Genomic DNA, 13,497 nt, shown 5'->3' on the forward strand with positions numbered 1-13,497 from the left:
TTTAGAAGTCTAATTAGTGACTGCATCCTGGGAGGGGAACCTCATGACCACAAGGGCTCCAGGGGTCCCTGTTAATCTTAGGAAGGGTGGTTGGTCTTCCCAGGGTGGAGGCCAGGAGGATACTTCCAGCCTGGGGATCTCTGGGGCAGAGCTTAGCAAAATTGTCCATCTGAGCCAGATTCCCCTCCCACTCTCAGATAGAACCTGAGCCTCACCACCCTTCCCAGGCTTTCCTTGGTTATCTGATTGCTGCTTTCAGTCTGCCCCATCCCTCCCCTCCAGTGGAGCCCTGCGAGAAGGCGGGGGCTGCAGCTCCCAGAGTGAGCCTCCCTTCCAAATACCAGCTCCTTCTCCTGGGTCAGTGCCATCATTCCTAGAACCTTCTTGACTAACTTTAATAATTGTTGCTTTTCCTTTCATTAATACTGTACATTTAACATTCACCCCCACCTCCCTCCTCTCACACTTTTACTAAGGAAGGGACTGGTGAGCGATCGAAGCCACCCCACCCCCTCTTCCAGTTGAGAGACTGTAAGACCCCAAACTGACATAAACCGTATTTTTTCCCCCAAGACTTGAAACTAAGTTTAAGCATACTGTCAAAGTCTCCCAAGACCTCAGTCTCAGATCAACCTTATCTAAATAAAACTGTCTGAAATTGAAAAGTTAGTTATTTAACATTTTGTTGCCTTCGCTCTGTGTCATTTTCATCTTTTATACTTGGGAATGATAGATCCCAAGTATATATCAGAAGCGTGATTGTTTCAGAAGCACAGAAACATAGTTATGAGTTTCTCATACATATTTAACCTAAATACTAACCTGTTTTTATCAATTCTATCTGACCAGATAACATACAAACAGAAATTTCACTAATAAATAATTTAAAAATTCTTACCCATGGAAGTTAGATGCCTTTAATATTTTTAATATTCTACTTGGTACAGATAAATAATTCTCCAATATCAGAAAACAGAAGTGCAAATAAAACAATAAATGGCAACTGATGTTCAGACTGGGATTGGGTTTTGGGGGGACAGGAAAACAATAGGAAGTGGTGGGACCATGCCCTGCAGGCAATAGGGCTTTTCTAAATAGGATTGCAGCTTCCCAGCTGCACCCAAGGTGTCTAAGCCCTCAGACCCTGGTGCCAGATAGCCTGGGTCTGCAACGCAGCTCTGCCACTTCTTAGCTGTCTGATAAGTTACTCAACCTTTCTGTGCTTCAGTTTTCTCTTCCTTAAAGTATGAACCATAAAAATCAAGTTGTCACTTAGATTAAATTTGTGAAGTGCCTGGAACACTGCCCAGTTCATAGTGTTAGCTAGTATCTAATTATAGCAATGTGGGTCCAGGTTACCACAGCTTGATTTTTCTTTTTTGTTTTTTTAAATTTTATTTATTTATTTATGGCTGCGTTGGGTCTTTGTTGCTGTGCGCGGGCTTTCTCTAGTTGCGGCGAGCGGGGGCTACTCTCCTTTGCGGTGCGCGGGCTTCTCACTGCAGTAGCTTCTCTGGTTGCGGAGCATGGGCTGTAGGCACGTGGGCTTCAGTAGTTGTGGCTCACCGGCTCAGTAGTTGTGGCTCACGGGCTCTAGAGTGCAGGCTCAGTAGTTGTGGCATGCGGGCTTAGTTGCTCCGCAGCATGTGGGCTCTTCCCGGACCACGGCTTGAACCCGTGTCCCCTGCACTGGCAGGCGGATTCTTAACCACTGCGCCACCAGGGAAGTCCCTTGATTTTTCATAGAAGGGGAAATCCAGGTTATTATGTGATATTTCTCAACATTTGGAATGTTGTCTTGTATAAAGCAAAGTGTGACAGTATGGGCTGTGACTGTGCAACCCCTCTGAACTGTGCTGTCTTTTCTCCAATCTCATCAGCCCTCAGAACTACCTGTTGACAAGGGTATGTTGACAGCGCTACCCACCAGTTCTCTGAGCCCCAGAACTGTGTGCACAGATGCCTGTTTAACGTCTTCAGGTAGATGTCTTAAACTTAAAATGTCCCAAGAATTCTTGATTCACTCACCACTACCCACAACATAGAAAATCTGTTCTCCCTTCAGTCTCTCTCCTCTCAGTAAATGGCATCACCATCCACCATCTGCCAACTCTAGAAACCAGTCCCCCTCGGTTCTTCTAATCTTCTCCTTCCAGGCCCCCCTCCAGTGCGGGAGGCCTGGCCAAGGAGGGGCGTGAAATCCAGTCTCCAGCTGTGGGCCCCGTCGCAGGGCACCATCTGCTTGAAGGCTGGGGCTGCTTTTTCTCACTTTCCTGGTCTTCTCCCAGTTCATTACCAAGTCTCTCGCTATTTTCTCCACAATTCTTGAATCTTTCTGCTTCCCTCCATCTCCGCTGCCCACTGTAAGGTACCCTCATTTTTCACCTGGATGATCGATCAAATTGCTTTCCAACTGTGTGGCTGCTTCTTTGTTCACACACCCCTCCAGTCATTCCCCACCCATTTGCTAGGTCGAATATATTACCTTAAAAGGGCAAATAGAGTACATTACTCCCCTGCTTAAAACCCTTTGAGGACTTCCTGTTGTTCTTAAGGTAAAGATAAAAATCTTAACACCACCTACCTGCACGATCTTGTTCTTGCCTGACTCAGCCCCAAACCCAGCCACTCTGCTCTTGCTTAAGTTACCCTGAACTTCTCTCACTTTGTCTTAGGCTTTATCGTGACCTGACAGCTCCTACTGCTTTCAGTTTCACTTAATATTTTTTCAGGGAGGCTTCTTCTACCTCCATATTAAATTTGGTCCCCCTGTGCTGTGCTCTCTTAGCACCCTGCCCATTTGCTTCATAGAGCTTCTTTCTTTCTTTTTTTTTTAAAATTAATTAATTAATTAATTTATGGCTGTGCTGGGTCTTCGTTTCTGTGCGAGGGCTTTCTCTAGTTGTGGCAAGCGGGGGCCACTCTTCATCGCGGCGTGCGGGCCTCTCACTATCGCGGCCTCTCTTGTTGCGGAGCACAGGCTCCAGACGCGCAGGCTCAGTAATTGTGCCTCATGCGCCTAGTTGCTCCGCGGCATGTGGGATCTTCCCAGACCAGGGCTCGAACCCGTGTCCCCTGCATTGGCAGGCAGATTCTCAACCACTGCGTCACCAGGGAAGCCCCCATAGAGCTTATTTCTGTTACTGAAATGTACACACTGTGTGCATATGTATACAAATCCGTAGCTGTTATTTCTCTTTAACTGATGAAAACTTTCTTGTGGGTTTTCATTCCTGTTGGGAAGTGGGCTAAATTTAAGCTTGCCATACTACTCAGCCATAAAATTTCACTCAGCCATGAAATTTTGCCATTTGCAGCAACAAGGATGGACTTGGAGGGCATTATGCTAAGTAAGATAAGTCACACAGAGAAAGGCAAATACTGTATGATATCATTTATATGTGGAATCTTAAAAATACAACAAACTAGTGAATAAAACAAGAAAGAAGCAGACTCACATATATAGAGAACAAACTAGTGGTTACCAGTGGGGAGAGGGAAGGGGGAGAGGCAATATAGGGGTAGGGGGGAAAAAGGGTTATTATGGAATTACATGAAATCATGTGTGTGAAACTTTTGAAAATCGTAAAGCACTATAGCATTTAAAGAATCTTTCATTCAATTAAAAAAATACTCTGGAAAAACAAACAAAAAGAACTTGTCAGTGAAAGTTATATGGTCTTAAACCATCTCATTTTGGGTAAATATTCAGTGAATGGAAAGTTGTAGTCCTATCAGAATTTACCCCTCCCCACTCTTGACTTCCCAAGATGGCCTGTGGGATCAAAGGGAAGCTTTGAGGGAGTGGCCAGAGGGATCTCAGATCTGTGTGCAGAGCTGTGAGCCATAGCCTGGGTCCTCACTGGCCTTTGCAGCCATGTGCCTAGTCACACCTGGTCACCAGGGCCCTACTGGCATCAACTGCTGAGGTTGTTGGCTGTCAAGCTCATGATCTGTTGCTTCAGCACCTTGAGAGTCTGACGTCTCACCTTCCCACCCCGACTCCTTCATCCCTGCTCCTCTCACCAGCTGACCTGGGAGCACTTCAGCTCTTGCTGGGGTTTTTAGCTCTGCCCATCCTTGGGGTCTTAGCCACATCATTACCTGCCAATTAATCCACCCTAAGGCCTCTGGTTTAGGATCACCTGGCCCCTGGCACAGTGCCCATCGGCCTGTCCATGGCTCTCACCCATGCTACTTTCTGCTTGCCTGGCAGAAGGCGTAAGAGAAGTCTGGGCTTCTGGCACACCATCTGCAAACTGTGGACACCCAGCAGCACTATCTCAGATTCCTCTTTCTCACTAATGCTGCTGTCTGCTCCTAAGCCCTGATCAATGTGAGACTTCTGCCAGAATTGGGCAGCCTTCCAAGCTGGGCCAGGAGAAGTGGGCTTCTAGCCTCCTCCACACTCAGCTGGATATTTCTAAGCCCCTGCCTCAGGGTTAGACCCCCAAAGTAGGAGAATACAGACATGCCCATGCTGACCACTTACCCTACCTCTTTCTCCATGAAATTTATTTTTATCTCCCCGATTCCCATTCTCTTTTTGGGTTTTAGCTTAAAGCTAAGAGAGTCCTTTCCTGGCCTTTCAGATTAGATTGATGGTAAATTTCACAAGGGCAGAAACTGTTTTGTTCATTTCTGATCCTCAGTATCTAACATAGTGCTGGGCACACAGTGCCAGGACATAGAATAGAAACACACAAAAAATTTGTTGAACAAATATTGTTAATCTGCCTTTACCCTTAATAGACATTAAGGTCAGGAGGCCAACAGTGACATTTTATAAATCCCTCTGTTCCCTTATCATGCAGGGCTTTGGAGTAAGTTCCTGGCCCTACTATTCATTTATTCAACAAATACTTTTTGAGTGCATACTATGTGCAATGCACTGGGCTTGCAATTGGAGATATACGAGTAAATCCTTTAAAACATTTTTATTAAACACATCCAAAAAACTGATAACATATACATAAAGTGAAAAAAAAATTATAAAGTGAACTCCCTCTAAACCTTGGTAATTCCAATGGTAAACCTTTACGTAGTGAGGAAAACAGATTGGAGGGGGACAGAAATAGATACCTGGAGACCACATGGGAGGCTACAGTGGCCTTGGGCAGAGAGATGATGGGGTCTACTGTAGGGTGGTACAGGGAGAAGGAAAGGGAAGGTTGGGCTCAAGAGATATTTAGGTGGAAAACAGTACTTGATAGATTGTTACTCACTAGTTGTATGACCTAGATAACCTTTCCGAGCCTCAGTTTCTGCATCTGTAAAATAGGTTAGTAATAACTATAGTTATTTGTATCCCTAGCACAGAGCACAAAGCTTGGTACAAGATGACACATACAAAAATCATAGCTACTGTTGTCCTTGCTGTAGAAGCTTCATAAATGCCGGCAGAATGAATATTCTGTCTTTGGGCTGGAACTCGCCGTCTTTCTCTAAGGAGGAAAATAATATATGATGGTGCCTTTACCAGAACCGGCGCCCATGCTCCCCAGGTAGCGGGACAGGGCTGGGCAGTGCGGGCCAGCGCGTCCCAGCCCGGGGTGAGAGTCTAGGACAGCCTCAACCCCTCCCCGGCCCCGCCCACAACCTTGCGAACTCCGCCCCCGGAACCGCGTGCGTCGCCACCGCCCTTGCTGGTGACGTCCGGGCCAAACGGGTCGGGCGGGCTCTGGCGAGCAGTGTGCTTCCGCGGGCTCCGGGGTCGCTGGGGCCTCGTGGCGGGGCGGCTTAACGGGGCTTGGCCCGCTGCCTCCCCTCCCCCGTGCCCTCTTGCGGCGCCCGGCGGGGCCTGCGCTTCAGCCAGAGATCCGGAAAAAGGGTGAGTGTTGGCGGGAGCGGGATGGGACCGCCGGGCGCGCGCTCCGTTCTCCCGGGCATTGTCTTGGCGGGGGCGGCGCGGGCACGTGCACGCCCTTCCCCCACCCCGCTGGACGCGCCGGCACCCTGGTTGAGGGGGGGGGTAGGGAGGGGGCGGGTGACTGACGAGGGGAGAGGATCCGAAGGAGGAGGCTGGGTCCGGGGTGAGTGTGTGTGCCGGGGGAGTCTCCGCAGCGGGAACCCGGAATTTGGGTGTGTGAGGGGTGTCCTTTTTTAAGGGGCAACGCGCTCTCTGAGGGGATGGGGGTCGCCTGGGCCCCACTGGCGGGAGCTTTTAGCCTGTTAAACCTGGTGGCCTGCGATGGGATTGGAGACGAGATTTGGCCCCAGCACCGGCAAGTTGTGGATTTATCAGCAAGAATCCTGGAATCTTTCTCCAACCTGTCGGCTTCCCTACCGTCTCCTTCCACCGTGAAGGATGAGTAGGATTTAGAAAGGTTGGAGGATACTCTAGAGATGGTGCCCGGGTTAAAGCACCAGAGGTGTGAGACAGTGCGGGGTGGGAGTGAAAGACTGCTTTGGTGGGTTGCGGCCAGATTGCAGAAGACAATGAGGTTTATCTCATAACCTTTTTTTTTTCTATTGTGAATGTAATTATGTTGAAAAATAGAAAGTAGAGGGAAAATATCACCAGTAATTCTACAGCCCTGACACCTCATTCTTAGAATTTTGATATTTGTTTGCTACTGTTTTCTCCTAAGCTTGTAACAGTTGCAGAGTTGTAACTACAATTTTCCATTCCCTTTTCTCCTTAACATGTAAGAATGTAATATTATGTAGTATTCAGCAATATAATTTCCTCTTTCTTAATAAGCAAGTAGTAGGTATTCATCATAGAAAAATTTAAAAATACAAGAAAAATGAGGAAAAGAACCCATAGTTTTACTGTCTAGAGATATTATCATGGAGTGTATATTTTTGGTTTTGTATGTTCTTTCAAAGATAGGAGCAGGTGAAGCCGTTCTTAGGAACTGAGTTTTTATGAGAACCCTTTTGAAGGCTGTAAGAAGGAAAGTAGCATGATCTGCTGGGCGGAGGAAGAGGGCAAGAGCGGAAGCTAGAAGATCGGTTAGTTTACAGTACCTTGGACTAGGTCCATGATTGTGGAGATGGAGAAGAGTAGAAAGATTAACAAATATTTTGGAGGTAGAATGAACAAGACTTGGAAATGGATTGGTGAGAGAAAGGGAGAACTCTTTGCTTTCTGATACTTGTTTTGAGCAACTTCGAGTAGATGGCAGCATTCGCTGAGAAGAATTGAAGAGAGAAATTTGAGGTGGGAGAAATCATGAGTTCTGTTTTGGGTGTATTAAATTTGAAATGTATATTAGATATGAAGTTGGTATGTTGAGGAAGCAGTTGGATGTACAGGTTTGGAGCTTCCAGAAGAGAACCTAGAGCTGGAGATAAAAATTTGGGAGTACTCAGTATATAGATGATATTCAAAGTTATAGGACTACCTGAGATCACTTAGGGAGAGAGTGTAGATAGAGAAGTGAAAATTGAGTGAGCCTCAGGCACTGTAACGCTTGGAGATCTTATGGAGGAAAAAGATTGAGCACAGGACAGAAGAAACAGCCAGCGAGGTAGGAGAAAAAGCAGGAGACTGGTGTCATGGGAACCACGAGAGAGAAGTTTCTGGATGATGGAGGCTTGGTCCGTCAGTGCTTCTGAGATGTTTAATGAGTTGCTCACTTGGATTTGGCAACGCAGAGGTTATTAGTTTGGTCATTGGTATTATTATCCAGAGTTGTAGAAGTAGTAGGAGGTAGAAACAGATGGGAGTAATTGAATGGGAGTGGGAAAGTGAAGACAATGAGTGTGAATTAGAAACAAGTGCCCCTTGTTAAAGACACCTTATTTTCATCTCCCCCCAAACAATTTAATAGATGAAAAATTGTGTCTTGTTTAATGTTTCATTCCTTGATTACTAGTATGTTTGAACATTTTTTCACATTTATTGGCCATTTGTGAATTTCTGTTCCTGTCCTTTGTGCGTCTTTTTATTTGTGTTTGTCTTTTCCTGATTGACTTTCTAATTGTCAAGAATTATCTAGATACTAAAAATATGTAGCCTGATACAGAGCTTACAGAATTTTCCCCCTTATGTGTGTCACCATTCCTCACCCCCTGGGAATAAATGAGTTTATTACCTGTGCTCCATCAGGAAGGACATGGTTAATAATGGAAAAAGCATACTTACCATTTAACTCCTATGTATACTTTTTTTCAGGTGTAGTAAGATACACATAACGTAAAATTTACCACTGTAACCATTTTTAAGTGTACAGTTCAGTGGTATTAAATACATTTATATCATTGTGCAGCTATCACCACGATCCGTCTCCACAACTCTTTTCATCTTGTAAAACAGAAACTCTAAACTTCTCATTTTCCCTTATGCACAGCTATTGGCAATCACCATTCTGCTTTCTGTCTCTGTGATTTTGACTAGTTTGAGTACCTCATATAAGTGGATTCAGGCAGCAGTTGTCTTTTTGTGACTGGCTTATTTTACTTAGCATAATGTACTGAAGGTTCATCCATGTTGTAGCATATGTCTCAATTTCCTTCCTTTTTAAAGGCTGGTTAATATTCCAGTGTATGTATATATCACATTTTATTTTTTCATTCATCTGTTGATGAACAGTTGAGTTCCTTCCATCTTTTGGCTCTTGTGAATAATGCTCCTAAGAATGTGGGTGCAGAGATAACGGTTTGAGTCCCTGCTTTCAGTTCTTTGGGGGTATTTACACAGAAGTGGAATTGCTGGATCATACAGTAATTCTATTTTTAATTTTTTGAGGAAGCGCCACACTGTTTTCCATAGTGGCTGCACCATTTTATATTCCCACCACCAATGCACGAGGGTTCCAGTTTCTTCACGTCCTTGCTAACGCTTTTCTGCTTTTTGTTTTTTTTTTTCTAAAGTAGCCATGCTAATGGCTGTGAGGTGATATCTCATTGTGTGGTTTTTTTTTTTAAATAAATTTATTTATTTATTTATTTATGGCTGCGTTGGGTATTCGTTTCTGTGCGAGGGCTTTCTGTAGTTGCAGCAAGCGGGGGCCGCTCTTCATTGCGGTGAGCCGGCCTCTCACTATCGCGGCCTCTCTTGTTGCGGAGAACAAGCTCCAGACGCCAGGCTCAGTAATTGTGGCTCACGGGCCCAGTTGCTCCGCGGCATGTGGGATCTTCCCAGACCAGAGCTCGAACCCATGTCCCCTGCATTGGCAGGCAGACTCTCAACCACTGCGCCACCAGGGAAACCCTCATTGTGTTTTTGATTTGCACTTCCCTAATATTAGTGATGTTGAATATCTTTTCATGTGCTTGTTGACCATTTGTATATCTTTGGAGAAATGTCAATTCAAATCCTTTGCCCGTTTTGAATCGAGTTCTAAGTTTTGTGTTTAGGTCTTTGATCTATTTTGAGTTAATTTTTGTACCTGGCATTAGTTAAGGGTCCAAATTCATTTTTTTGCACATAGATATCCAGTTTTCCTAGCACTATTTGTTGAAAAGACTGTTGTTTCGCCATTAAATGGTCTTGGCACCCTTGTCAAAGATCATTTGAATGTATATGCAAGAGTTTATTTTGGGGCTATTTTATTCCATTGGTCTATATATCTGTGTTTATGCCAGTACCACGCTGTTTTGATTACTGTAGCTTCTAGTAAGTTTTGAAATCAGGAAGTGTGAGTCCTCCAGTTTTGTTCTTTTTCAAGATTGTTTCAGTTATTCAGGGTCCCTTGAGATTCCATATGAATTTTGGGATGGGTTTTTCTATTTCTGCAAAAAATGTCATTGAGATTTCAGTAGGTATTGCATTGACTTTGTAGATGGCTTCAGGTAGTATTGACTTTTTAACAGTATTAGGTCTTCCAGTCCATGAAAATGGGATGTGTTACCATTTATTCGTCTTTAATTGCTTTCAGCAATATTTTATAGTTTTCATTGTATATATCTTTTACCTTCTTGGTTAGTTCCTAAGTATTTTATTCTTTTTGATTCTATTGTAAATGGAAATGTTTTTGTAATTTCCTTTTCAGATTGTTCATTGTTTGTGTATAGAAATGTAACTGATTTTTATGTGATGACTTGGTATCCTGCTACTTTGCTGAATTAATTTATTCTACCAGTTTTTTGGTGGAATCTTTAGGGTTTTCTACATATCCCCCCATATTAAAATTCCTTTATTCAATGGATACACTGTAATTTGCTATGGACTATTTCCAGTTTTTTATTATGAAGTTTTTTATTATATTCTAAATATATAGAAAGTGGAGAACTAATATTTAAGTTGTAGATCTGTTAAGTACAGCCCATGTATGATGTATATCACCAGTCTTGAGAGTATTTCCTTAGGATAGATTCCAAGAAATACTTGATCCTCCTCTTTTCTCATTCACTCATAGAGAATAGAATTCTTCATTGCCATCTCCTTAAATTGGCCCCCACCTCCTTGCTTTTAACTAAACCTGCCCCCCTTTCAGTCTGTTTTCTACACTGCCACTGAACGGAGGGTGAGGGTCAGCATTGGTGCACTTTTCCCTCATAGAAAACAAGACTTATGAAGCAGATTGTTTCTATAGCATCTGTTCTGTGGGAGTTAGAAAAAAATTTTTTGAATGCTGGGGTGCACTTTATGGATGAATTGGAATTTATTTTGATTCTTGAAGGATGAATAGCATTTCAGTAAGCAGAGAGAAGTTAGGGATGAAATGTGAACCCGTTGGAAGGTAATTAGGAGAAGTTCAGGCATGTGAACTTTGATGACTGTAGGCAGGGAGAGGTAGAAGAACTAGTTCTCCTAACCAGGAATTGTTTATTCTGTTTATCTGAAGAGTGAGCTTGGAGTAAGTGTGGGGAGAGACCTGTTATGTGGTGGTAATGAAGGCTGGCGGTGACCAGAATGCCAAGGGGCAGGAGCTTCAACTTTATTCGTAATGTTTTTATTTACAGAGTTGTGGATATGTTGGTGATTGTTATTTATTTTGTTTTTTTAAACTAATTTAGTTTATTTGAATGTATACTTATTCGTTGAGACATAATTCACATAAGATAGAATTCACCATTTTAAAGTGTATAATTCAGTGTTTTTTTTAGTATATTCACAAGGTTGTACAACCATTACTACCATCTAATTCCATAACATTTTCATGATTCCAGAAAGAAACCCCATACATATTTGCAGTCAGTCCCAGTTCCCTCCTCCCCTCATCCCCTGGCAGCCACTTTCTGTGTCTATGGATTCGCCTGTTTCTGGACATTTCATAGAAATATAATCATGTAACGTGGCCTTTTGTGTCTGGCTTCTTTCACTTAATTAGCATAATATATTCAAAGTTGATCTGTGTTGTAGCATGTGTTGGTACTTTATTCTTTTTTATTGCTTAATAATATGTTGTATGATTATATCACATTTTGTTTATCCAATCATCAATTGACATTTGAGTTGCTTCCATTTTTTTCACTATTGTGAATAATGTTGTTATGAACATTCACATACATACAAGTTTTTATGTGGACATATGTTTTTAGTTCTTTTGAATGTATACCTAGGTGTGGAATTGCTAGGTCACATAGTAATTCTGTGTTTAACTTTTTGAGGAACTGCCAAACTGTTTTCCACAGCAGTTGCACCATCTTACATTTCCACCAACAATGTATGAGGGCTCCCATTGTGTATTCTTTTTTAATTTTTAAATTTATTTTATTTATTTATTTTTGGCTGCATTGGGTCTTCATTGCTGCACGCGGGCTTTCTCTAGTTGGGACGAGCGGGGGCTACTCTTCATTGTGGTACCTGGGCTTCTCATCGTGGTGGCTTCTCTTGTTGCGGAGCAAGGGCTCTAGGCCTACAGGCTCGGTAGTTGTGGCTCGCGGTCTGTAGAGCACAGGCTCAGTAGTTGTGGCGCACTGGCTTAGTTGCTCCGCGGCATGTGGGAGCTTCCCGGACGAGGGCTCAAACCCGTGTGCCCTGCATTGACAGGCGGATTCTTAACCACTACGCCACCAGGGAAGCCCACCATTGTGTATTCTTTATACATGTTTTGACAGTCTGTATTTAATAGCTGTGTGTGTATGTTTAAATTGCTTCATTGAGGCACAATTGGCATACCACAATCTGCACATATATTAAGTGTATAATTTGATAAGTTTTGACATATTTATGCATCTGTGAAAACATCACCACAATTAAGATAGTAAACATATGCATCATCCCCCCAATTTTTCTAATGCCCCTTTATGATCCTTCTCTCTCCCTTCCCCATCATTGCCCCATACCACAACAACCACTGATCAGGTTTCTGTCACTATAGACTAGTTTGCGTTTTGTATAAATGTTACCATTGTAGTATATACTTTTTTCTTAAGCTGGCTTCTTTCACTCAGCATCATTTTGAAATTAATTCATGTTGCTGCATGTATTGGTTAATTCTTTTTTATTTTATTTTTTTAAGTTTACTTATTTATTTATTTATGGCTTCCTTGGGTCTTTGTTGCTGCGCACGGGCTTTCTCTAATTGCGTTGAGCGGGGGCTACTCTTCGCTGCGGGGTGTGGGCTTCTTATTGCGGTGGCTTCTCTTGTTGTGGAGCACGGGCTTCAGTAGTTGTGGCACATGGGCTCAGTAGTTGTGGCACGCAGGCTTCAGTAGTTGTGGCTCGCAGGCTCTAGAGCTCAGGCTCAGTAGTTGTGGCTCACGGGCTTTGTTACACTGCAGCATGTGGGATCTTCCCGCACCAGCGCTTGAACCCATCTCCCCTGCATTGGCAGGCAGATTCTTAACCACTGTGCCACCAGGGAAGTCCCTGGTTAATTCTTTTTTATTGAAGAGTATGTTCTATTGTATGGATATATCGCAATTTGTTTATCCATTCACCTACTAATGGACATTTGGGTTGTTTTTAGTTTTTGACTATTACAAATAACATTGCTGTGAACATTTGTGTTTTTGTATGGACATAGGCTTTTATTTCTCTTGGGTAATACCTAGGAGTGGAATGGCTGGGTCATATGGTAGGGAATTTTTAATTTTTTTTAAGAAACTGCCATGCTGTTTTCCAAAGTGGTTGTACCATTTTGCATTCCCACCACCAATGCATGAAAGTTCCAGTTGTTCCACATTCTCTGTAGTTGTGTCTTTTAAGCATATAGAGAAGTAAGAAGAAAACAAAAAGAGACATAAACTCTTTTGGCATTTTCCTCCCCCAAATAATGCATGTACATGGTTAGAAAATTCAAACATTGTAGTCAGGAATAAAATGAAAAGCAAAACCACTACCCAGAGGCAACTGTTGTTAAATCATTTTTTATCCTTTCTTCCAGAAAAACCTACACAGGCATCTACCAGCATATTTTTAGGTTTCTCTGCTCTTTCCCCTAGTTTACACAGAAAGAATCAAAGTATACACACCATCTGCACCTTGGCTTTTTTTCACTTTACAATTTATTTTAGAGGTATTTCCATATCAACACATTCTTTTTAATGGCTACATTGCAGAACATTTTTGCTATATGAAAACATGAATATGTTCCAGTGCAATTGATATAATAGGGAACTATTTTGAGTATAACATGAATTTCACATTTGCTCATGCGT

At 42.9% G+C, this 13,497-nt stretch overlaps 1 protein-coding gene across 7 annotated transcripts in view; it reads left to right on the forward strand.

The window, feature by feature from the left end:
• The first annotated feature begins 5,655 nt into the window (after positions 1 to 5,655).
• Positions 5,656 to 13,497, forward strand: part of YEATS2 (YEATS domain containing 2) — a 119,733-nt gene continuing 111,891 nt past the window's right edge. For 6 of the 7 annotated variants that reach the window (XM_007195339.3, XM_057544965.1, XM_007195341.3 and 3 more), the window contains exon 1: positions 5,656 to 5,830. The gene's annotated coding sequence lies outside the window, so the exon portion shown is untranslated. Of the gene's footprint in view, positions 5,831 to 6,013; positions 6,033 to 13,497 lie in introns of those variants that run through there. The other variant, XM_057544964.1, reaches the window with a different exon arrangement.

This window comes from Balaenoptera acutorostrata, chromosome 4 (genome assembly GCF_949987535.1).
Source record: "Balaenoptera acutorostrata chromosome 4, mBalAcu1.1, whole genome shotgun sequence".
Classification (NCBI taxonomy): domain Eukaryota; kingdom Metazoa; phylum Chordata; class Mammalia; order Artiodactyla; family Balaenopteridae; genus Balaenoptera; species Balaenoptera acutorostrata.